At 45.5% G+C, this 23,200-nt stretch overlaps 1 long non-coding RNA gene across 1 annotated transcript in view; it reads left to right on the top strand.

Annotated features, from left to right (window-relative positions):
* LOC147104951 (uncharacterized) overlaps positions 1-23,200 on the top strand; it is a 98,444-nt gene that overhangs the window by 74,178 nt on the left and 1,066 nt on the right. The gene's annotated exons all lie outside the window — the stretch shown is intronic.

Here is a 23,200-nt window from a genome sequence, read left to right as displayed (position 1 = left end):
ATAAATGGGTCATTTTCGTGTTGGCAGGCTGTAACTAGTGGGATCTATATCAGTGACTTAGATGAGGAGACTGATTGTAATCAAAGTTAGGTGGGAAAGTAAGCTGTAAGTAGAATGCAAAGAGGCTGCAAAGGGATATAGACAGGTTACGTGAGTGGGCAAGAACGTGGCAGATGGAATATAATGTGGGGAAATGTGAGGTTATTCACTTTGGTAGGAAAAATAGAAAAGCAGAGTGTTTTTAAATGGTGAAAGGTTGGGAAATGTTGGTATTCAGAGGGACATAAGAACATAAGAAATAAGAGCAGGAGTAGGCCATACGGCCCCTCGAGCCTGCTCCACCATTCAATAAGATCATGGCTGATCATCGATCTCAACTCCACTTTCCCGCCCGATCTCCATATCCCTTGATTCCCCTAGAGTCCAAAAATCTATCTCAGCCTTGAATATACTCAAAGACTCAGCATTCACAGCCCTCTGGGGCAGAGAGTTCCAAAGATTCACAACCCACTGAGTGAAGAAATTCCTCCTCATCTCAGTCTTAAATGGCCTACCCCTTGTGATAATAATAACTTCCGGGAAGTTATGTCATCACTTCCTGTGAACTGTGAACTATGAACTGTGTACATACCTCACTTCCTGTCATATATCACTTCCTGTTGGACTGGTATAAATACTGGACTGTTCAGTATTGTAAGAGGCTTCTACCAGAGGCATGGTAAAGACCTCTCTTGTATATATCACAGAATCACAGAAACCCCACAGTGCAGATAGAGGCCATTTCGGCCCATCGAGCCTGCACCGACACATATCCCACCCGATCCCCGTAACCCCTACACCAACACATATCCCACCCTATCCCCGTATTTAATCCCCCTAACACTAAGGATCAATTTATCATAGCCAATCAACCTAACCCGCACATCTTTGGACTGTGGGAGGAAACCGGAGCACCCGGAGGAAACCCACGCAAACTTACTATTCTGCCCTCGCAACGCGCGGCTATGCAGAGCTAGACAGATAGCGAACAACTTGATATCGTCCCGTAAAATCACAAGGCTTGACTTTTCTTGTAACGCTTTATTGAAAGATTCTTATTGTAAAACTGAAATACAACACAGAAATGGAAGGACGCATTAGTATACAGACGCATAATTGGTATGTGTACACAAATTTAGGTACGCCTGGGCAACACAGTACGTCTGGCAACGAATATACATTTAGCAAGCTGGAAGGCGTTCTCTTTAAATTAGCCCTGTACATAGTGTATCAAATACAGCTGCTAGATAACCAGCTAGACCGAGAAAAGTTACAACTAAACATTTTCTACAACATACAGTGTACGCTAATCGTCTATAGCATTCTAAAATACTTACAGACAAACAATTTCCAAGACTCAAGCATGGGGGCAATACAACTGAGGAGCACCGTGGCGCAGGTCCTGTTCCGGCGGCGGCTCCACGAGGAATGAGCTCGCAGTCCCGTGGGGAGCGTGATGACCTCATCACGCTCGGGGTTGTGACGTCGTCACGTTTGCCGGTCGTTGCGTCGCTGGCCGTTGGGGCCTAAGTCGGGAGCGGGGCTGGAGGCCAGGCTGGGCCGGTGCTTGCCGCGGGAGCGGAAGATAGCGGCGCTCCCGGCGGCTGATCGATGCGGCCGAAGACGCTAGGCCGGGCTGTGCCGGCGGCCTTTCCGGAGAGCCGAGTTGGGCCGGCAGCCGCCTCACGCACGTCACGTCGTACGTGACGTGACGTCAGCGCGCTAAGGCGCGTCTTAAAGGGGCAATGGCCCTAAAAGGTGAGTTAAAGGGGCAACGGCCCTAACAGGTAAGTTATACATATATAAGTGGGTTATGTACATACAGTAAGGTTAAGTTAGAGGGAGAGACAGCACACTCCCCGCTTGGTACAATTCCATTTGTACCACTACAGATACAAAATAAACCTGAAGAAAACGTCCTTTGGCTGCAACATACTCAGAGTCCGTTCTCTAGGTTTCTTCGGAAAGGAGGACTACGATCTCTGAGACTGGCCTCAGAAACACTTTGACAGTCCCCTCCTTGACGATCTTCACCTCCACCTTGCGGACCCTCTTGTCCCTGCTCGGCAGAGTTTTGACGACCAGTCCCACTGGCCATTCGTTTGTGTGCTTGGCTGTCTTTCAGCAAGACGACATCTCTCACTTTGACATTTGGCTTGCCTTCTGTCCATTTCCTACGGCTCTGTAGGGTGGACAAATACTCTCCTCTCCATCTCTTCCAAGAAGTGTCTGCGCGACACTGTACTTGCTTCCACTGCTTCCCGTGCAGCTCGGCCATGTCGAAGTTTCCAGAGGGAGCTGAAATAGCACTCATCTTTTGAGTCAGGAGCATCGCTGGGGTGAGGACTGCAGGCACGTCTGGGTCGGTGGACACCGGCACCAGGGTTCTCCTGAGCGAGCAGAGGCGTCCCGCAGCCTGCTCCCCGCTACTCGGAAGACGGCGTCCAGGAGAGCGAAATGGCAGGGGTGCCGCCCAGCTGTGTCCATCGTCCTTGGACCTTTCAAACACTGAGCATCCTAGGCCATCTGTGCTCACAGTGGGGCCTGCCTCTTCCTCACAGGCAGAGGAGGTTGACCTATGATGCTGCGTCGTGTCATCGTAGTCCTCCTTTACCTGGATCCTGTTTGGGCATGGGCTGAGACAGGATGTGCGACCGTTGTGCAACACGTTTGCTTTATAGACGCTGACATCCGCTGGTTTGTGGACTGTTCCCAGGCAAACTCCACCCACGAGGACCCATCCTAAGTCAAGCCGCTGCGCATAGGGAGCATCGTGGGGCCCGTTGATGTGCTCACGCACCTTGTGCACCCTTAAGATGTCTCTTCCCAAGAGTAGGAGGATTGGAGCGTCCGGGTCCACAGCTGGAATCTTGTTGGCAATTGGCTGTAGGTGGGGCTGATGGCGTGCGACCTCTGGGGAGGGGATTTCCGTCCTATCCTCTGGCATCATGTCGCACTCAATCAAGGTGGGGAGGGGAAGCTGTAGTTTCCCATCCATGGACTCGATCATGAAGTTCCCAACTCTCCTACCCGTAGTCTCTGTTGTCCCTGCGCAGGTTTTTAGCGTGTACGGAGCGGCGCTGGCCTTGACGTCAAAGAGATTGAAGAATTCTGTCTTCGCTAGAGACTTGTTACTTTGCTCATCGAGCACTGCATACATTTTGATTGCCTTCTCCTTTCTCCCTGCAGGATATGCTTTAACCAAGCAGATTTTGGAGCATGAGCGTGGGCTGCTTGCATTTCCGCAAACCTCTGCACACTTGGAGGTGACTGAAGATGTGCTTTCGCTTTGCTCCCCGCTATCCTCTTTGTCAACCGCGGCACTCTCGGTGGTTGACGGAGGAGGACCTGGATGCAGGGCTGCTATGTGTTTTTCGCTGTTGCACTCAAGGCACTTGATTGTCGCCTTGCAGTCTTTTGCCATGTGCATAGTCGACCCACAACACCTGAAGCAGATGCGGTTCTCTTTCAGGTATGATGTGCGCTCATCAATAGGCTTGTCTCTAAAGCTTCGACACTTTTTGAGTGGGTGGGGCTTCTTGTGTATTGGACACTGACGATCTGGGTCATCCACTTCATTCCCAGCAGAACTGGATTGGTTGACTGAGGGTTCGGCTGGAACATCTGTTTTGTGCACACTCACAGAGGCTTTGTTGCTGTACTTTGTGGATTTCTCTGTTCCCGAAGGAGCGTAACTGCTGGAGGTGGAGAAAGTGAAACTTGGATCATTCCCCACCTTTGCCTGTTGTTGGACAAATCTGGAGAAGAGGGAGAAGGGGGGAAATGCCACTCCATTGTCCTCCTTGTACTTGGATCCCTTAGCTATCCATTTCTCTTGAAGATTGTGGGGGAGCTTTTCCACTATTGGGTTTACCCCACGAGCTGTATCCAAATACGAGAGGCCGGTCAGGTAACCTTCTCCCTTGGCACACTCCAGTTCGAGGAGAATGTCGCCCAGTTCTCTGAGCTCGACATTATCCTTGTTGGTTAGCTTTGGGAAGTCCTCAATCTTCTTGAGCAGTGCGTGTTCGATGACTTCTGGTGTCCCATAACAGTCTTCAAGACGTTGCCAAACCAGGTTGAGGCCTGCTCTGGGATTGAGGACGAGCGCTGAGCGAATTCTCTTCGCCTGCCTTGACGACTCAGCTCCGAGCCACTTTGTCATCAAGTCTAGTTCTTCTCTGGCTGACAGATTCAAGTCCTTGGTGGTACTCAGGAAGGACGCTTTCCATGACCAATAATTTTCAGGACGGTCATCGAATTCTAGGAGGCCTGAACTTAATAATTCTCGGCGAGTAAGGTACCTAGCGAGGTCTTGTGCGCCTTGCGGCTCGGACGAGGACTGCTTGGCTGGATTGGCCGAGTGTTGTGGAGGTCTCTGCAGGTGAGTCTTACTTGTTTCTTCTCTTTTAAGCTCAGTGTCTCCGAAAACGGGCCGTTTGTTGCTGTGGTGAGTAGCTGGTTCTACGTCGAGGTACCTGAATGTTTCCTTTGAGAACAATTTGGAGTGTTGTTGCACATACTCACTTGTACGTTGCACTGGACTGAGGGGCTGTTCCTGGCTGGGCTCCCTGCTTTCGCTCTCCTCACTTTCTTCATAAGCTGCGGCTTCGGCTTTAGCGGCAGCGGCAGCTCTCTGGCTTTGGAGAATGTGGAGAATGTGGAGAATGGCAGCGAGGTCAGCTCTCTGCTTCGTAACGCTAGCGTCGAGGTCGGCTTTCTGCTTCATCACGCTAGCTTCTTTTTCAGCAAGGGCCAATCGAGCCTGGGCAGCTTCTGCCTTGGCACGTGCTTTGGCGGCTGCAGAAGCTGTCGATGACGACGGTCTGCTGGACTGCCGAGATGATCTAGTGGATACTTTAGAGGACTGTGCTGTCTGCTTCGTCACACTAGCGTCGAGGTCAGCTCTCTGCTTCATCACACTAGCGTCGAGGTCAGCTCTCTGCTTCAACGCGCTAGCGTCGAGGTCGGCTCTCTGCTTCATAAGGTCAGCTTCTTTTTCAGTGAAGGGCAATTGAGCCTGGGCAGCTTTTGCCTTGGCACGTGCTTTGGCGGCCGCAGAAGCTGTCGATGACGACGGTCTGCTGGACCGCCGAGATGACCTAGAGGATGCTTTAGAGGGCTGTGACTTGGCATCGTTAGCTAGGAGGAGCTCATGCTTCTCGCTTGGCTGGTCGACGTCCTCTAGGGTATATTGTTTTCCTGAGCGCAGACTCATGGTAGCTGAGTGGTATCTTCCTGTGCTTGGGCCCGCTGTGCTGTTGTCTTTTTACTATTCTGCCCTCGCAACGCGTGGCTATGCAGAGCTAGACAGATAGCGAACAACTTGATATCTTCCCATAAAATCACAAGGCTTGACTTTTCTTGTAACGCTTTATTGAAAGATTCTTATTGTAAAACTGAAATACAACACAGAAATGGAAGGACGCATTAGTATACAGACGCATAATTGGTATGTGTACACAAATTTAGGTACGCCTGGGCAACACAGTACGTCTGGCAACGAATATACATTTAGCAAGCTGGAAGGCGTTCTCTTTAAATTAGCCCTGTACATAGTGTATCAAATACAGCTGCTAGATAACCAGCTAGACCGAGAAAAGTTACAACTAAACATTTTCTACAACATACAGTGTACGCTAATCGTCTATAGCATTCTAAAATACTTACAGACAAACAATTTCCAAGACTCAAGCATGGGGGCAATACAACTGAGGAGCACCGTGGCGCAGGTCCTGTTCCGGCGGCGGCTCCACGAGGAATGAGCTCGCAGTCCCGTGGGGAGCGTGATGACCTCATCACGCTCGGGGTTGTGACGTCGTCACGTTTGCCGGTCGTTGCGTCGCTGGCCGTTGGGGCCTAAGTCGGGAGCGGGGCTGGAGGCCAGGCTGGGCCGGTGCTTGCCGCGGGAGCGGAAGATAGCGGCGCTCCCGGCGGCTGATCGATGCGGCCGAAGACACTAGGCCAAGCTGTGCCGGCGGCCTTTCCGGAGAGCCGAGTCGGGCCGGCAGCCGCCTCACGCACGTCACGTCGTACGTGACGTGACGTCAGCGCGCTAAGGCGCGTCTTAAAGGGGCAATGGCCCTAAAAGGTGAGTTAAAGGGGCAACGGCCCTAACAGGTAAGTTATACATATATAAGTGGGTTATGTACATACAGTAAGGTTAAGTTAGAGGGAGAGACAGCACACTTACCTTTAAGTTACTTGATGTGTAAGACTCCTTTTCTTACATCACCCCTTATCCTGAGACTATGCCCCCTAGTTCTAGACACTCCAGCCAGGGGAAACAACCTCTCAGCATCTACCCTGTCAATCCCCTTCAGAATCTTGTATGTTCAATGAGATCACCTCTCATTCTTCTAAACTCCAGAGAGTATAGGCCCATTCTACACAATCTCTCATCCTAGGACAACCCTCTCTCATCCCAGGAATCAATCCAGTGAACGTTTGTTGCACCGCCTCCAAGGCAAGTATATCCTTCCTTAGATAAGGAGACCAAAACTGTGCGCAGTGCTCCAGGTGTGGTCTCACCAAGGCCCTGTACAGTTGTAGCAAGACTTCCTTACTCTTATACTCCAACCCATTTGCAATAAAGGCCAACATGCCATTTGCCTTCCTTATCGCTTGCTGTACCTGCATGCTAGCTCTCTGTGTTTCTTGCACGAGGACACCCAAATCTCTCTCAACACCAACATTTGAAAGTTTCTCACCATTTAAAAAGTATTCTGGGTGTCCTTGTAGGAAAGCAAATGGTATGTTAGCCTTTATTACAAAGGAATTGGAGTATATAAGAATAAGTAAGTCTTACTGCAATTATATAGGGCTTTGGTGAGACCACACCCTGGAGTACTGTGTAGTTTTGGTCTCCTTACCTAAGGAAGGATATACTTGCCTTAGAGGGAGTGCAACGAAGGTTCACCAGACTGATTCCTGGGATAAAGGGATTGCCCTATGAGGAGAGATTGAGTAGACTAGGCTCATATTCACTAGAGTTTAGAAGAATGAGAGGTGATCTCATTGAAACATATAAAATTCTTAAAAGGCTTGACAGGGTAGATGCTGGGAGGGTGTTTCCCCTGGCTGGGGAGTCTAGAACCAGGGGTCACAGTCTCAGAATAAGGGGTTGACCATTTAGGGCTGAGATGAGGAGAAATTTCTTCATTCTGCTTCTTTGTTTCTTTTCTTTTCCCTCGCTCTCTCCCTTCTTTGCAACCGAGAGGGTCGGCAGAAGCTGCTCTTATTATGCTGCTGCTGTTCGTGACGGACTGCCGGACAGGTTTGTGAGTCTGGTCTGGTGTAAAACCAAACATCCACTTTTCCTTCGATGTTAGGGGTGTTAAATGCATTTTGTATGGTGGGTGTGAGCCGATATCCTGGCACTTGGCATGATGAACATTCAGCAAAAGTTATCAAAATACAACTAGATAAAGATAAACTATATTTGTACTTACTCACATTTAGATTTTATTTCCTACATTGCAACAATGACTTCATTGCCTGAAAGGTGCTGTGGGACGTACTGAAAGGTGCTGTGGGACGTACTGAAAGGTGCTGTGGGACGTACTGAAAGGTGCTGTGGGACGTACTGAAGTTGTGTACGGCGATATATATATAAGCAAGTTATATTTCCTGCTACCCAACAACCAGTGACTATGCTACATGAGAACGAATATCTGCGCATGTGCCCAATATAAAAAGGCATCAGGAAAGGTTTTACAAATTATAAACAAAGAAACATAAAGTTGCAAGACTAATAGATTAGTTACATCCACCACCCAAAAAAAATGCTGGACTTGTCTAAATCTGAAAATATCCAAATCTTTGAAAACCTATAAAATCTTTATAAATCCAGAATTCTTTATAAAGCCCTCCAATTCTTTAGACACCAATCTAAGACACACTCCCCTAGCTGCCAATCTGCCAAGGCAGCAACAGCGAGGAGAAGCCCGCCTACCGGTGACCACATCCTACAGGTGAATGAGAAACGGAGGATCTACGTGCCCAATTAAACAGGCTTTCAACGCTGAACGGGAAGGTTCAGCCAGTCGGCACTCCCCGCCCACATTCAAATGCCACCAGTGGACAAGGGCAGCCAGTGGATTCGCGAGTCTGGGCCAGATCCGCCACCCCTGCTCTATATTAAGGACCCGTGTTACCCGGCCTGGTACTCCGAGAACTCAGCTGCGTGAGGCATCAAACCAACATCCCTCCACTCCGTGATGTCATGCATTGGTGCTTCAGTCCATAGTGTTACTGCACTGCTACCTTCTTATTCATTCTTTTCTTCGTAGTTTTAGCCTGACTATATTAAGGCTTTCTCTACATTTTGGCCTTTGGCCATGGTTTATTTTTCAGTGATGCAGTTGGAGCCAGCTGGCAGGACAGTTAGTTAGTTTCCCTTAGCCAGCATCCTGACAGGAAATACTCGAATTATGAAAATTTTAATTGTACGACATTTCAGGCAGAAAGCTGTATGCTGCAGTCTCTGCCAGTGACTGAAAATGACAGGCTTTCTCGTTGTGTTTGAGCAGTTAATACAGCAGCCTAGGTTTTCTGTGGTGTTATTGTAACACTGGCATTAATCCCTTCATTTTAAATGGGATATTTCTGGCCTTAATAAAACACCAATTAAAAAATCTGAGCTAGTAAGTTCAATTCTCATTTTATACTAGGATAGTCGGGACACTGAATGTCACAGTAACAGGATGAAGCATGAGATTTGTACCTGGGACTCCGTATCCGAAGTATCCCCAGTCCTGGCCCGTGCACTGTCTGCGTAGAGGAGGGGGAAGAAGCAATGAGTGGAAGCGGAGTGTTTCCCTGCACCTCCCACCCCATAGGGAGGAGGGGACAGTGGAAGGTGAACTCGCCACGGCTGCTCTCGTGATTGGCCACATAATGGCATCTGCAGAGGACTTTCAACGAGTCGTTTGATTGCTTTGTTGGTTGATAAACGGTGTATGGTTTTTGAGATGGGGAAATAAAGAAGCAAAGGGAAATTTTAATTCTTCTGGTTTATAAGTCCTCAATGAGCTGAATACTTTTCTCTACTGCAGCATTCTGTAAATTGGCCAAAAATAATATCACTGAGGAAATGAGTGAAACTTGATGCCAAGACCTTTTTGGAATAGTTAAAGAAGGCTTTTTGAAAGCTAATTTACTTAGAAGTGCATATTAGGGAGACACCCATATTAAAACGTACTAGTTTGTTTTATCCAGTTATGCATTTATTCAGTACCTCATCAGTGTAAAATTAGCAGTGTTAATGATTCATAAACTGGGAATTGGTATGTGTGGAACTTCCATCAGGCTGACTGGTGCCTCCCTCTCCTTGGGCAGCTCTGGTATGAGCAAGACCAGAACCACTGCTAATTAGTCTGTAGTTAATTGTACACAGAATGCTCTCCATGCTATATATGTTTGACACTGTGGGGGAATTCTCCTCTTTGGTGATGCAGGTATTCCGCCTCCTGTGCCTCTGCCCCAACCCCAACCCATTTTGCACATGCTCCTGGCGGGGGACTCCTGCTAAAGACGAAACTCCGGCGGTACTGCTGCACTAGAAGATGCAATGAAGGACCTTAAAGGTATAGAAACATCCTGACAATTAACAGGAAGGCCGAGAACAAGGGTTTGAGCCAATTGGAGAGAGAGCAGGCCGCAGCAAGACCCTCCTTCATTGGGGAAACTGGGCCTTTACTGCTGCTTCCCGGGCTTACTGCCACCTTCCAGGTGGCGGCCCCAGCACATCTTGGTAACTGGGTCGGAAATGAGAGGAAGCATCACTGCTCAAATTTTCTAGCATTCTTCTCTACAATCCCTCCCGATTTCAGGCGTGATTGTGGAGCAGAATTCCTCCCCCAAACCCTTGAATGCCAGAGTTGATATTTAAAGATAACCAATTTGTTTTCCACTGATTGTTCTCTTTCTCTCTCTCTCTCTCGCCCGCCTCTTTCTCTCTCTCTCTCTCTCGCCCGCCTCTGCTCAAAGGTGTTGACTCCTTGTAGGGATACAGGTGCTCGGCAGCCTCCAGTTTATGTCCCAAGTGGTAATTCTTCATATATCAGCCAAGCCAGTGAGTAGCCATAGGCTTTTCGGCCACCTTGGAGATCATAGTTGAGCCTGATCCTCTCAGATGTCCCAGCATGGACATTTCTGGTGAGGGTCACTGTTTGTGGTCAACCGAGCGAGCCCTGGCTGATGTCTTTACTTCCTGATCTGGGGCTGCTGAGGCTGCTACCGGTGGTAGATGTAACTTAATTTGGCACAGACAAGCAATGAAACTTTGGATCTGCCACATACAGTTCCGTTACTCACTGCTTCAATTAGCTGAACTATCAGCTGGTGAGTGTCGATACTGTGTCACAAAGTAATCTATACCAGTTTACTGTAAAGATCAGCCCAGTGATGTGTTCAGGAAGGTAACCGTTTCATACTGTTAAGTTGTGTGAATCTTGTGTAGCTAACTAAATAGTTAAGTAAGTTCCTGAATTATTAACTACCAGCTGATGTTCTGTGGCGGTGTACACAGGGAGTCGAGACCAAGTGAAGTGAGATTAGCGGGCGGGGAATAATTGGACCAGGGTTTACAGATGTAATTCGGTTCCCCTTTTAAAGTTATATAGTCTGCCCTTATATTTTTATATTTTCATTATAAAATCCTACGTCTAGATTTATGATGGAAACTGCTTCCATAAACTTGGCATGCTGCAGTGCCACCACTGGTGGGAAGGTGCAATTATAATGTGACAACTTTACATAGTTTCTATTATAAATATAGACATAGGAATTTATAATGGACATTTTAACAGGAAGTGCACACATGTCAGATTTAGATATTTCTGTAATGTCAAATTTTGTTTGATAACGCTCCTGTAAAGCGCCATGGGACGTTTTGCTACATTAATGGCGCTATATAAATACAAGTTGTTGTTGTACCGGGTGAATAAATCACCTACGACTCTTTGGTTGCTGTTCCCTGTGTCGAGTTACTGGTGACGATGGCATGGTAACATGGTAGATGGTCACCTCTTGCCACGGTTGGTACCAAATGTGAATTCAGATACGAAGCGATTTAAAGAGAAGTGGGAGAAATGTTAGAACAAAATGTGCTGTCACTGCTTGGGTCGAAATGACCAGTGCGCCTGCAGTGAGCAAACAACAGGAGGCCTGGAATTGAGGGAGTGGTCCATACCAGCTTACCACATAAACATGTCCCTTTCATCATAATTGGAAGGTGATACTGTTGTACAAACAGGCCTGTTCCTGGTTTAAGAGGTTACATTTTAAACAAAAGTTCTGAGATGGCATAATCTCTTCCAATACTCTGAAAAGTATTACTGAGATAAATGTATTTAACAATGCATGTATCTTAAATGTGATTGAACAGCACCCCCACCATCAAAAGTAATCTCTTTATATATACATGTATTAGTACTTTTAAAATCACTGTGACATTATCTTTTGGTACTTGTTTCTCCCTGCAGGAGCTGCCCTATGCTAGGGTGCTGTGCCTCGTGCACAGGCTGTCCCTGTATATCTTTTCCCCGTGCGGCTAGACGGAGTGCTGGCTGGCTGATCAGCTGTATAGGGTATCGCACTGAGCCAAATCCTGTTGTTACCCAACACTCCACCGTAACTCCCTACTGCTGACACTGCCTCATACGATGGGCAGGAAATAACCAGCTGTTCCATCAAGCCTGCCCCACACTCGTCATGGCTGGAGCATTATGTCTAGACACTTAGTGACCCCCTTCCCCCACAGCCCTGTAATCTCTTGGGACAGGCGAAAAACCAGGGCCAATAAGGGGAACAAATATTCTAAAAAATGAAGCACTGAAGTTCTAGAAGTTCTAGAAAGAGAAAAGCCAAGATGAAGTCCATGGTTGCTACCAGCTTCCCACTCCTGCCTCTTGTCTCTGTCCTGGCCATAACTGAAGCAGTTTTGATGAGATTTTGATCTCGGTCCTTTTGAGCTGTTTGCATGTGAAATTGTTTTAAAAGTGAGTGAACCAGCATTGGCCTCATTGTGTGCTGGAACATGTGCAGCACTCTCACTGTCCCCTCCCCCTCGGCTCCCAAATTTGAAATACCTCCACAAGGAGCTCGCCCCAGTGTAAGTCCTCTACAAACAGTTGTGCTGGTTTGGTGCCAGCGAATCCAACATTTATTTTGACTGGTCTAAGCTCTAAATTCTTTCTGTTGAAATTGGAGCAAAATCACCTTTTTTTCCTCCCTGATTTGGCAGTCTTTTGCTATTGTGATCAAAGTTAGCTGTAACTAAGGCTATTCTTCCTTCACAAACTGCACAGAGTCAGCAAACTTTATTCAAAAATATCTCTGTAAAATCGGCCCACATGCTCACTCCCAGTTAACTTAGTCAGAGACACTGCAATCACAGACAGACACAGGGCTGTGATGTTGGGTGAATACACACAATCCTGATACTAAGGCAGTAACTAGCTGAGATGTAACAGCATTTGGAGGAATCACTCTGTTGCCAGCAATAAAGGTTCACTTGTGAGCCCTTCAGTTTGCCAATTTTCTTTAATGCCCGTGGGAAATTTAAACGTAGCTTTCTCCACATTTTAACTTTGACTCATCAATCATGGGCACTAAACAAAATTCCACAAATCACAGGACTCCCAAGTAGATTGCAAGTTTTGGCAATGCTGAAATGAACTGATCTGTAACCTGTGAGTAATAGTAAATTCAATCCCGATTCTTTCCCCCTTCCCCGAGTGGCTAGTAACAGATTTTTAAAATACCATGTCTTGGCTAACACCACACTCTTGAGAAAAGATCCACATTTGTTTTGGCTAATTTTTGCACTGTTCAGCAAATATTAATGAATGTTACAAGGGGCTGAAACTGATGATGGATATTCATGGCGAACTACTGTAGAGTATCTGAGTATTGTGGAAGTAAGCCTTTCCCTGTCCAAACTGGGGCAGTTTTCTAGTTACGATTTGTGACTTTCTCTCTGGCAATGGATCTTCTAGTGTTCTAGATGATCCATACAGATCTGTGAGCGCAAAGCATCTCGCCGGCTGTACGACAGAACTTCCAGCTTTCTCTAATTTACAATAGAAGTGAGGCAACAAATGTGCCTCTGAATACTCAGACTCTGATTCTGCTACCAGTCACAAATACTGTATCAGTTGGTCCTTACGACTGTTTAATAATTGAAACTGGTGCTGCTGAAATGGTCAATCTCAATCCAGTGTCCTGGCCAATATTTATCCCTCAACCAACATAACAAAAAAACAGGCTATCTGGTCATTATCACATTGCTGTTTGTGGGAGCTTGCTGTGCGCAAATTGGCTGCCGTGTTTCCCACATTACAACAGCGACTCCACTTCAAAAGTACTTCATTGACTGTAAAGCGCTTTGAGATGTCCGGTGGTCGTGAAAGGCGTTATATAAATGCAAGCCTTCCTCCCTCTCTCCCTCCCCCCTCCCTCTCCCTCTCATTCCTTCTCTCCTTTCCTTCTCAAGCCTGAAACAAATCTGTGTCTTGCCTCAACCTGTAATCTGTGTTGTATCTTTTTCACATATTGGAAAGTTAAAATGGATTTGAGTCAGCTGCATTTCTAGGGGGAGCTCGTGGAATGTGTTGCAGGAGGAACAGAATCATATTGTACGGAATGAAGCCCCAGTAACCTTTGAACTCAAGTTAATTAAAATGCTGATCTCTTGAAAGACAGCGTGTGTTTTACCAGTAAACTCTAAAAACTATCCAATAGGACATTAGCAATGGTTACGATGACAGGAAAGTGTTAGTATATGCAGGTTTCCAGCCAAGGGAAGCAGTCTGTCATTACCTGGAATGATTGATCCATCAGGGAATATCTAGAAAGGAAGGTAGTTAATGTCTCGAGATTAGCACCTGTGACATGAAAGGCTTCTTTTTGCATAATGGCTTTACATAGCAACTTTATTTCTCGTGATGGTGAGATGGGACTCCTTAAAACCACGTTTTGTTCAAAATTAAAAGGTGCTGCAAAGGGCTTGATTTTGGACACTTTTTAAATTCTGAAACAGTTTAAAGTTGTGTGTACTTTAAACATCTATTGCAGATTATTCTATATTTATTTTGGTTCTGGGTAATTATAAAACTCCTGAATAAATTCAACTTTTTTAGCCTGACCTTTATGTTCTGACAGCTTGGAGTTTTCTTACCTTTCTGAGGGGATAGGCGTACATGATGGGCAGCCCACACAACCTGTGAAGTAATTCCGTAACAGTTAATCCAGGGCACAATACTCCCTTTCACAGCTTGCATAAACGTGCATGTTTCTGATCATATAAGGCACAAGTCTGCCTCAAATCAGCTGCATTATTTAAAAAAAAGATTCAGAATACTTGAGACCATCTTGCAACATTACTGACTGATGGAGAGAAATGGCAGAAGTTTAACTCTCTCTGCTGCACAGCCCTGGTTAGGCACAAGGCAGAGGCCAGAAGCTGTCCACGAGCAGGAAAAATCAGATCGGGCATCATACCAGGCCACCTACCAACTGGTTTCAGAGTCAAGTGGCCAGAGAATGGAGAGTGTAGTGAGACACACCCAAACGTCCCAGAACGGGGAAGGGAAAAGGAGGGAATCCATACCATCATCTTCTATATTTTTACATTCATCATTATTTGTCTTTCTTTGCTCTGTACTTTGTACTTTTTAAATTGTTCTTGTTTGATTTTGCATTTCTCTGATTACTGCATTTAGCAGCTGCAGTTGTCAATCTGTCATTGGAAGGCACCTTCAGCACCATCTGGTGGCAATAGTTGATCACAAAAACATCTTGGGGGAGAAATTCGGTATCGCCCCGTTTGGGGTGCAATTATCAGCCATGCGCAAAGTTTAGCGCCTGGTGCTAATTATTGCCTCCGACTGCAAACTTGGCTTTTATCGCCCCTGGAGGTGATTGGAGCGCTAAATCAGGTGCTGCACACCTGTCTTAAGGCGCTAACGCCGAGGAGCGAGGCGTTACCTCAGCGCGCTGGCGAAGCTCGTGATGTCAGTCAGCAATGGAACACAGACACACTGGCGCCGGACAGTTCGTAAAGGGAGGGTCGATCTTGCTCTCCATCCACACCCTGCTCATTGCAGCCTTGAATCTCGGCCTGGAGAGACCTGTACATCAATTCTGCAGGAAAGAACAATGGAGAGGCCCAGGGAAAGAGCCCAGAGTGCAGCCCCCATAGTCTCTTCTAAATCGATGCGAGGAAGTTCAAATCAAAATGAACCTGCAAAGTGCTGCTCAGTACCCAAAACTCCTTCACACAGCGTTGAATCTCTCCCGAAGTCTCAGTCTCTCTCTCTCTCAGAATGCGTGGTGCAAAAATGTTGCTGACAAAAAAGGCAGGAAGCGACCGCCTTTAAATAGCACTCCCCCAATCCCTTCCCAACTGCAAAATGCTCCCCTTTGCCTGTTGTTGCTAGCGGCAGGCGGTAAGGCAGGGGGCGCCACTCAATATCCGGTCCGGGGCGTTGCACGCTCGACTGATGTCATGATCTGCGGGCGCATGGGATCATGGCGGTAGTGTTTAGCGCCGCCGCAAAATGTCTGGTCAATTTCGCGAGCGGCGCAAACATTGCCGCGCTCGGGCGCTAGTTGCTTTGCGCCCTCTTAAGTCGCTAATGGGAGGCGCAAACCAACCAAATTATCCCCCCCTTATATATTTATATAGCGCCTTTAATGTAATAAAACGTCCCAAGGCGCTTCACAGGAGTGTTATCAAAAAAAAAAAGTACAGTATTAGAAACTGGATTCATCACAACTTTGAAGAATGTACAGGAAAGTTTCTGGTATCCGGCACGGACGGGACCGACGTGTTGCCGGTTCATCAACAATTCCGGATAACCGAACGCTATCGTAAAAGATACGGAGCAACAATCCCTGTTGCTTATCCAAAACAATCGGCACAAGTTGCAAGCGTCTCTGTAGTTTAGCAACAGCTGCAGTCACACCCTTGCACAACAACAAATGGAGTAAAAAAAGTAACTGCTGGGTCCCCAACTCTTTACAATCTATATTAACGATTTGGAGGAGGGGACCGAGTGTAACATATCAAAGTTTGCAGATGATACTAAGATGGGAGGGAAAGTAGTGAGTGAGGAGGACATAAAAAACCTGCAAGGGGACATAGACAGGCTAAGTAAGTGGGCAGAGATTTGGCAGATGGAATACAATACTGGAAAGTGTGAGGTTATGCACTTTGGCAGGAAAAATCGTAGAGCAAGTTATTATCTTAATGGCAAGAAACTGGAAAGTACTGAAGTACAAAGGGATCTGGGGGTCCTGGTGCACGAAACTCAAAAGGTTAGTATGCAGGTGCAGCAAGTGATTAAGAAGGCCAATGGAATGTTGGCTTTCATTGCTAGGGGGATAGAATATAAAAATAGGGAGGTATTGCTTCAGTTGTACAAGGTATTGGTGAGACCGCACCTGGAATACTGCGTACAGTTTTGGTGTCCATACTTAAGAAAGGACATACTTGCTCTCGAGTCAATACAAAGAAGGTTCACTCGGTTAATCCCGGGGATGGACATATGAGGAGAGGTTGAGTAGATTGGGACTCTACTCATTGGAGTTCAGAAGAATGAGAGGCGATCTTATTGAAACATATAAGATTGTGAAGGGGTTGGATCAGGTGGATGCGAGGAGGATGTTCCCGATGATGGGTGAAACTAGAACTAGGGGGCATAGTCTTAGAATAAGGGGCTGCTCTTTCAAAACTGAGATGAGGAGGAACTACTTCACTCAGAGGGTGGTAGGTCCATGGAATATGCTGCCCCAAAAAGCTGTAGAAGCTACATCATTACATAAATTTAAAACAGAAATAGACAGTTTCCTAGAAGTAAAGGGAATTAAGGGTTACGGGGAACGGGCAGGAATTTGGACATGAGTCTAGGTCCGGATCGGTCATGGCCCTGTGGGTAGTGGAGCGGGCCCAGGGGCCGTGTAGCCTGATCCTGCTCCTATTTCGTGTGTCTAATTCTGTTAGATTCAGGAGATGGTTCTGTGATAGTGGATTGGTGGTTAGGATCAGATCAGCCATGATCTTATTGAATGGCGGAGCAGGCTCGAGTGGCTGATTGGCCTACTCCTGCTCCTATTTCACAGAAAATCACAGAAACCCCACAGTGCAGATAGAGGCCATATCGGCCCATCGAGCCTGCACCGACACATATCCCACCCGAACCCCGTAACCCCTACATCAACACATATCCCACCCTATCCCCGTAACCCCACGTATTTGATCCCCCTAACACTAAGGGTCAATTTATCATAGTCAATCAACCTCACCCGCACATCTTTGGACTGTGGGAGGAAACCGGAGCACCCGGAGGAAACCCACGCAAACACGGGGAGAATGTGCAAACTCCACACAGACAGTCACCCGAGGCCGGATTCGAACCCGGGTCTCTGGCGCTGTGAGGCAACAGTGCTAACCACTATGCCACCGTGCTGCCTTTTCTTATGTTCTTAAAAGTAAAAAAAAGTTACCTGAACCGACTCCTGAATTTTGCCGGTGGATAGAGCGTTCCGGTTATTTAGGGGCCGGTTAATCGAAAGTTTCCTGTATTTTACTGGTCTTGAGGCAAAAATGGACAGACATTGGATATCAGATCAGTGACTGTACCAAGGTCTAACCCAGAAAAATTCATGGCAAGTAAATTACATTTTAGAAGACCAGTGCTATTGTGTAGTAAGTTCTGTCTAATTTAATGATTGATGCGATGTTATATCCTCTGGAGAAGTGGTGTCTGGTGATCTGACCAAATTATTTAGGAACATAGGAACCGGAGTAGGCCATTCAGCCCTTCAAGCCCGTTCTGCCATTCAGTTAGAACATGGCTGATCTGTATCTTAACTCCATCTCCCCGCCTTGGTTCCATAGCCCGTAATACCCTTGCCTAACAAAAGTCTATCAATATCGGTTTTGAAATTTTCATTTGACCCCTAGCCGTAGCAGCTTTTTGGGGGGGAGTTTTCCCGATTTCCACCACCCTTAGTGTGAAGAAGTGCTTCCTGACATCACCCTGAACTGTCTCGCTCTCACTGTAAGGTTGTTCTGGATTCCCCAACCAGAGGAAATAGTTTCTCTCCATCTACCCAATCAAATCCTTTAATCAACTTAAACACCTCAATTACATCACCCCTTCATCTTCTATACTCAAGGAAATACAAACCGAGTCTATGCAACCTGTCCTCATAATTTAACCCATTTAGCCCCGTTTAGAACAATGATGGGAATTGGCAGGGTTTTTGGGAATGCCTCTTTCCTGCAGTAGGCAAATCCAGAACAAAGGAACACAATCTTTCAATTCTAACTAAACCAGTTATAAGTGAAACGTAGGAAAATATAGAAGACAGTGCTCCCGTAGGGTATAGGTACAGAGTCAATTGGGGTATTTAAAAGGGAGTTAGTTACTTAGTGTAGAATTAAGGGGATAACTCCGACATAGGGCAGGGAATTGAGATTAAAAAGATAATGAGATGATGTGATGTACAAATTGATGGAAGAAGTTTGATGGGCTGAATGGCCATCTCTGTTCCTCTGTTAATGTTATTTGAATAAATGTAATATGAACAGAAAGTATAAACAAAAGAAGACCATTTTGCTTATGGCATCCATTCCTTCCAATTTAGATGAAATTTGCAGTCATGTGTCCCCAACATATGTAACCCTTAGCATGCTGTGTAGTAACCAATGAATAGCAGACTAAGAATAAATGTCCTGATGAATGTGAAAAGCTACAGTTAAAATTCGAAAGAAGGTAAATTTTGTGATTCCGATACTCTGAAGCAAATTGAGCAAAAAGCCCCAGGATATCAATCTACATTATTCAGCCTCGAGTAGTTAATGTATTGAAAATTTAATTAAAAACCTATTGGGAAGAAGTTCCTTACTTAAAGGTGTGATAAATGTTTAGAATAATCTACTGTTTTCTTCTCCTAAACTTGTTCTTATGCTACATTCAACGGATACTGGCATGAACCCGATAATACTGGAGCTGTAATGTTCTGCTGAGTATTTTCCTTGAACGAATGTACTGAGAGTCAACCGTATAGAGGTGTACAAGTTAGTAAGCTGAAGAGGTAGATCAGGAGCACTACTTTAGGGTAAGTCGTGATGAGGAGGCTTGTGTTTAAACTAATACAAGGAAAATTTAGGAGTGATGGCAGGAAGCGTTTTTTCACACATTGATCTACATCAGGAATGGACTTCCAAGTAGGGTGAACACCCTGGAATCATTTACCAAACAGTTGGGTGCTGTAATGGGGAGGACCATGTTTTTTTTTCCATAGATGACCTATGATAGTCTGTGTGCCTTCCTCATCCTCATCTTCTGACCTCCCACTTGCAGGAAGTTGAATGGAAGTATGGTGCTGATGAAAGGCCAGGACTCCTAGAATGATACAGCACAGAAGGAGGCTATAAGGCCCTCGTGCCTGTGCTGCCTCTTTGAAAGAACTCTCCAATTAGTCCCACTCCCCCGCTCTTTCCCCACAGCCCTGCAAATTTTTCTGTTTCAAGTATTTATCCAATTCCCTTTTGAAAGTTACTACTGAATCTGCTTCCACCATTCATTCAGTCAGTGCATTCCAGATAATCGCTGTGTAAAAATATTTCTCCTCACCTCCCCCTGGTTCTTTTGCCAATTATCTTAAATTTTACCAGCTTCTCCAATCTCGCCACATAACTAAAATCCCCCATCCCTGGTACCACTCTATTAAATCTCCTCTGCACCCTCTCCAAGGCTTTGACACCTTTCTAAAGTGTGGTGCCCAGAATTGAACACAATCCTCCAGCTGAGGCCTAGCCAGTGATTTATAAAGGTTTAGCCTAATGTCCTTGTTTTTGTACTCTCTGCCTCTGTTCATAAAGCCCGGGATCCCGTCTGCTCTTTTAACAGCCTTCTCAACTTGGCCTGCCACCTTCAAAGACTTGTGTACGTATGCTCCAGATCTCTTCTGTTCCTGCACCCCTTTAAAATTATACCATTCAGTTTATATTGCCTCCCCTCATTCTTCCTTCCAAAATGTATCACTTCACACTTCTCTGCATTAAATTTCATCTGTCACCTGTCTGCCCATTTCACCAGTCCATGTCCTCCTGAAGTCTGTTACTATCCTCCTCATTGTTTACTACATTTCTAAATTTTGTCTCATCTGCAAACTTTGAAATTGTGTCCTGTGTAAGTTATTAATATATATCAAAAAGAGCCCCAACACCGACCCCTGGGAACACCATTCATTGTATACCTCCCTCCGGTCAAAAAAACCAACCGTTCACCACTACTCTCTGCTTTCTGTCCCTTAGCCAATTTTGTATCCATGCTGCCACTGTCCCTTTAATCCCATGAGCTTCAATTTTGCTAACAAGTCTATTATATGGTACTTTGTCAAATACCTTTTGAAAGTCCATATACACAACATCAACCCTCTCCACTACTTCATTAAAGAACTCAATCAAGTTAGTCAAACACTATTTGCCTTAAACAAATCCGTGCTGACTTTCATTAATCAACCCATGTTTTTCAAGTGATAATGAATTTTGTCCCTGATTATGGTGTGTCACAGTTTTTGCACCACTGACATTCAGCTGTCTGGCCTGTAGTTACTGGGAGTTTAAAGAAATTAGTGTTTTTTTTTTAATTCTCCCTTCTGCTTTTTCTCGTCTCTCCTACATGTCTATGATTAGGATTTATACTTGTTTAAAAAAAATAGATGGAACCTCTAAACACAAATAAACTTCCTGAAATCGTGCGTAACATGAATTGAATTTGACTTATTCAGTCACTAAGTTAGTAGCCCTGCCTGTAATGTCACTTTTTGATGCTGCTCTCTTTTCCCAGCTGGTTCCAAGCTCGATGAGATGGGAGTTGACGGGAATGTCCTAGCACTCTAGAGCTGCGAACCAGCCCTTTTGTAAAGCTTATACAATGAGATTCCTACTCCAAAAGAGACATGCTTTTCTCTCCCCTTGCTGTTTTTGGCATTATAGCATGGCTTGAACCAGCGACCAAGTGACTCGTGGGCAAGCATGCACTGTTCTCATTCCATTAAATGCAATTCTTAAAACAAGTCTTTGAAACAATATCAATGTTAAAATGGATTTGTGCAGTGAATCTTGGAAGGATTTTGAAATGGGTTTAACAGCTATGTTGTTTCAGGTGATCAATAGGAATAGAGCTGTTTTTATCATGATGTATATATTTTTTTACCAGTAGTGCTTTCATTTATTGAAGCCAGATGAGAAAGGACTAGATAAACAACATTGCTTCATTTATTGTGTTGGCATCCGTACAATAAATCATGGAATAACTTGGAAAATCTCCTGAGCAAAGGAATCCAGCTCGGACTGGTTTTCCTTTGCAGACTGTTTTTTCAGAACAAAGAAAATGAATGTGGGAATCTGAATACGGCGTTCCAGGGCAGTTTGACTTTTGAAGAACTATTCTTGGCTTAAAACTGCAGGGTTGGATATTTTGTATAGTGTTATACACAATGCATTTGTTTGCATTAGAACACAGGTTGGAACATTCGGAACACATTTATCTTGAAGAACATCTCTTGAAGCTTGTAGCATGATTTCAGTAAACAGTGTACTGAAAGATATGGCCAATACCCTTCAGGGGATGCAGCTTATCCACAGTGTAGTATTTAAGGCCTGTGTATTGAATTCTGGGATATGGCAATAGAAATGTAATCATTCCTATTGGGAGAATTATCAACATGTATAACGATGACAGCACTGGCACCTTCCTGCAACAGAATGGAGGAGCTTTATAGAACAAACTGTAAATGAATCAGACAAAATAGGGTTAAAAAGCAAGTTGGTGCTTGAAAGAACTACTGATCCAGAAAGTGAGATGCTCGCCCTGTTAAGCAAAGCTAACAACTAAAACCTATCTGACCTTTAGTTAGCAGTGTTGCATATCCTGAGAATGTATCTGCTGAAAGCCTGGTCAGGAACCTTCTTAACAGAACACAGGTTGTCCTTTAGAGCAGTGTTGTCCAATAGAAATTGCTGACTAGCCACAGGTGTGGTTACAGCGACACTGTTTTCACCACTTGCACTAATTTTAATAGAAAGCGCCTTGCACACACTCACACAATACATGTATCACAGAATCACAGAAACCCCACAGTGCAGATAGAGGCCATTTCGGCCCATCAAGCCTGCACCGACACATATCCCACCCGATCCCCGTAACCCCTACACCAACACATATCCCACCCTATCCCTGCGTATTTAATCCCCCTAACACTAAGGGTCAATTTATCATAGCCAAACATCCTAACCCGCACATCTTTGGACTGTGGGAGGAAACCGGAGCACCCGGAGGAAACCCACGCAAACACGGGGAGAATGTGCAAACTCCACACAGACAGTCACCCGAGGCCGGATTCGAACCCGGGTCCCTGGCGCTGTGAGGCAACAGTGCTAACCACTATGCCACCGTGCACTTCACATGTATATTTACAGAACAAACATCTACCACCATTCATTAACCAAGGAAGTAAAGTACTCAATGATCAAAAAACATTCGCAACTCTGCTTTTCACTGTACCATTTTACCAACAAAAAGATTAAAGTTCGCATTAACACAATGTGCAAATGAGTATTGAAATCACATGCCCAACAAGGGTGTCTCTTACTCATTACTTGCTGAGTAAACTGAGTGTTTATAATATAAAAAAACTTCTCCTTTTGAAGGAAAACCTAGCCATCTACTTCATTTTACCTTATTTGAGTTTGGTTGGAATGCTCTTCCTAGATTCCACATATTTGTAATGTTTACTTGTACGTTTCTGCATATCCAGTGCATGGCCTGCTTAAATCTGTCTTGGCTGCTAAGTGTGAAGTGTCGGCCCTTTTTTGAGTGCCGTTTCTCCAGCAGTCCTTTATTTTGGCAAAGTGGTAAGATTATACAAAACATCTGAAAATTAAAAATAAAATGTTGAAACCTGAGTCAGCAATTTCTTAATCACATCCATCATCAGTTAAATGGAATAGTCAGCCCCAAGACGGAGTTTGTAAGAAATGTCAGTCACCAGAGTGGTTAAATGAGCAAAGCATAAGGGAGCTGATTTAAATGGGGGCGGGAGAGAGGGGAGCAGGGTGATGGGTGGCTGAGTTCTTTAA

This window comes from Somniosus microcephalus, chromosome 19 (assembly GCF_052327205.1).
Source record: "Somniosus microcephalus isolate GS21.2 chromosome 19, FLI_Smic_1.0, whole genome shotgun sequence".
Classification (NCBI taxonomy): Eukaryota; Metazoa; Chordata; class Chondrichthyes; order Squaliformes; family Somniosidae; genus Somniosus; species Somniosus microcephalus.
This window is presented reverse-complemented; position numbering and strand designations above follow the sequence as displayed.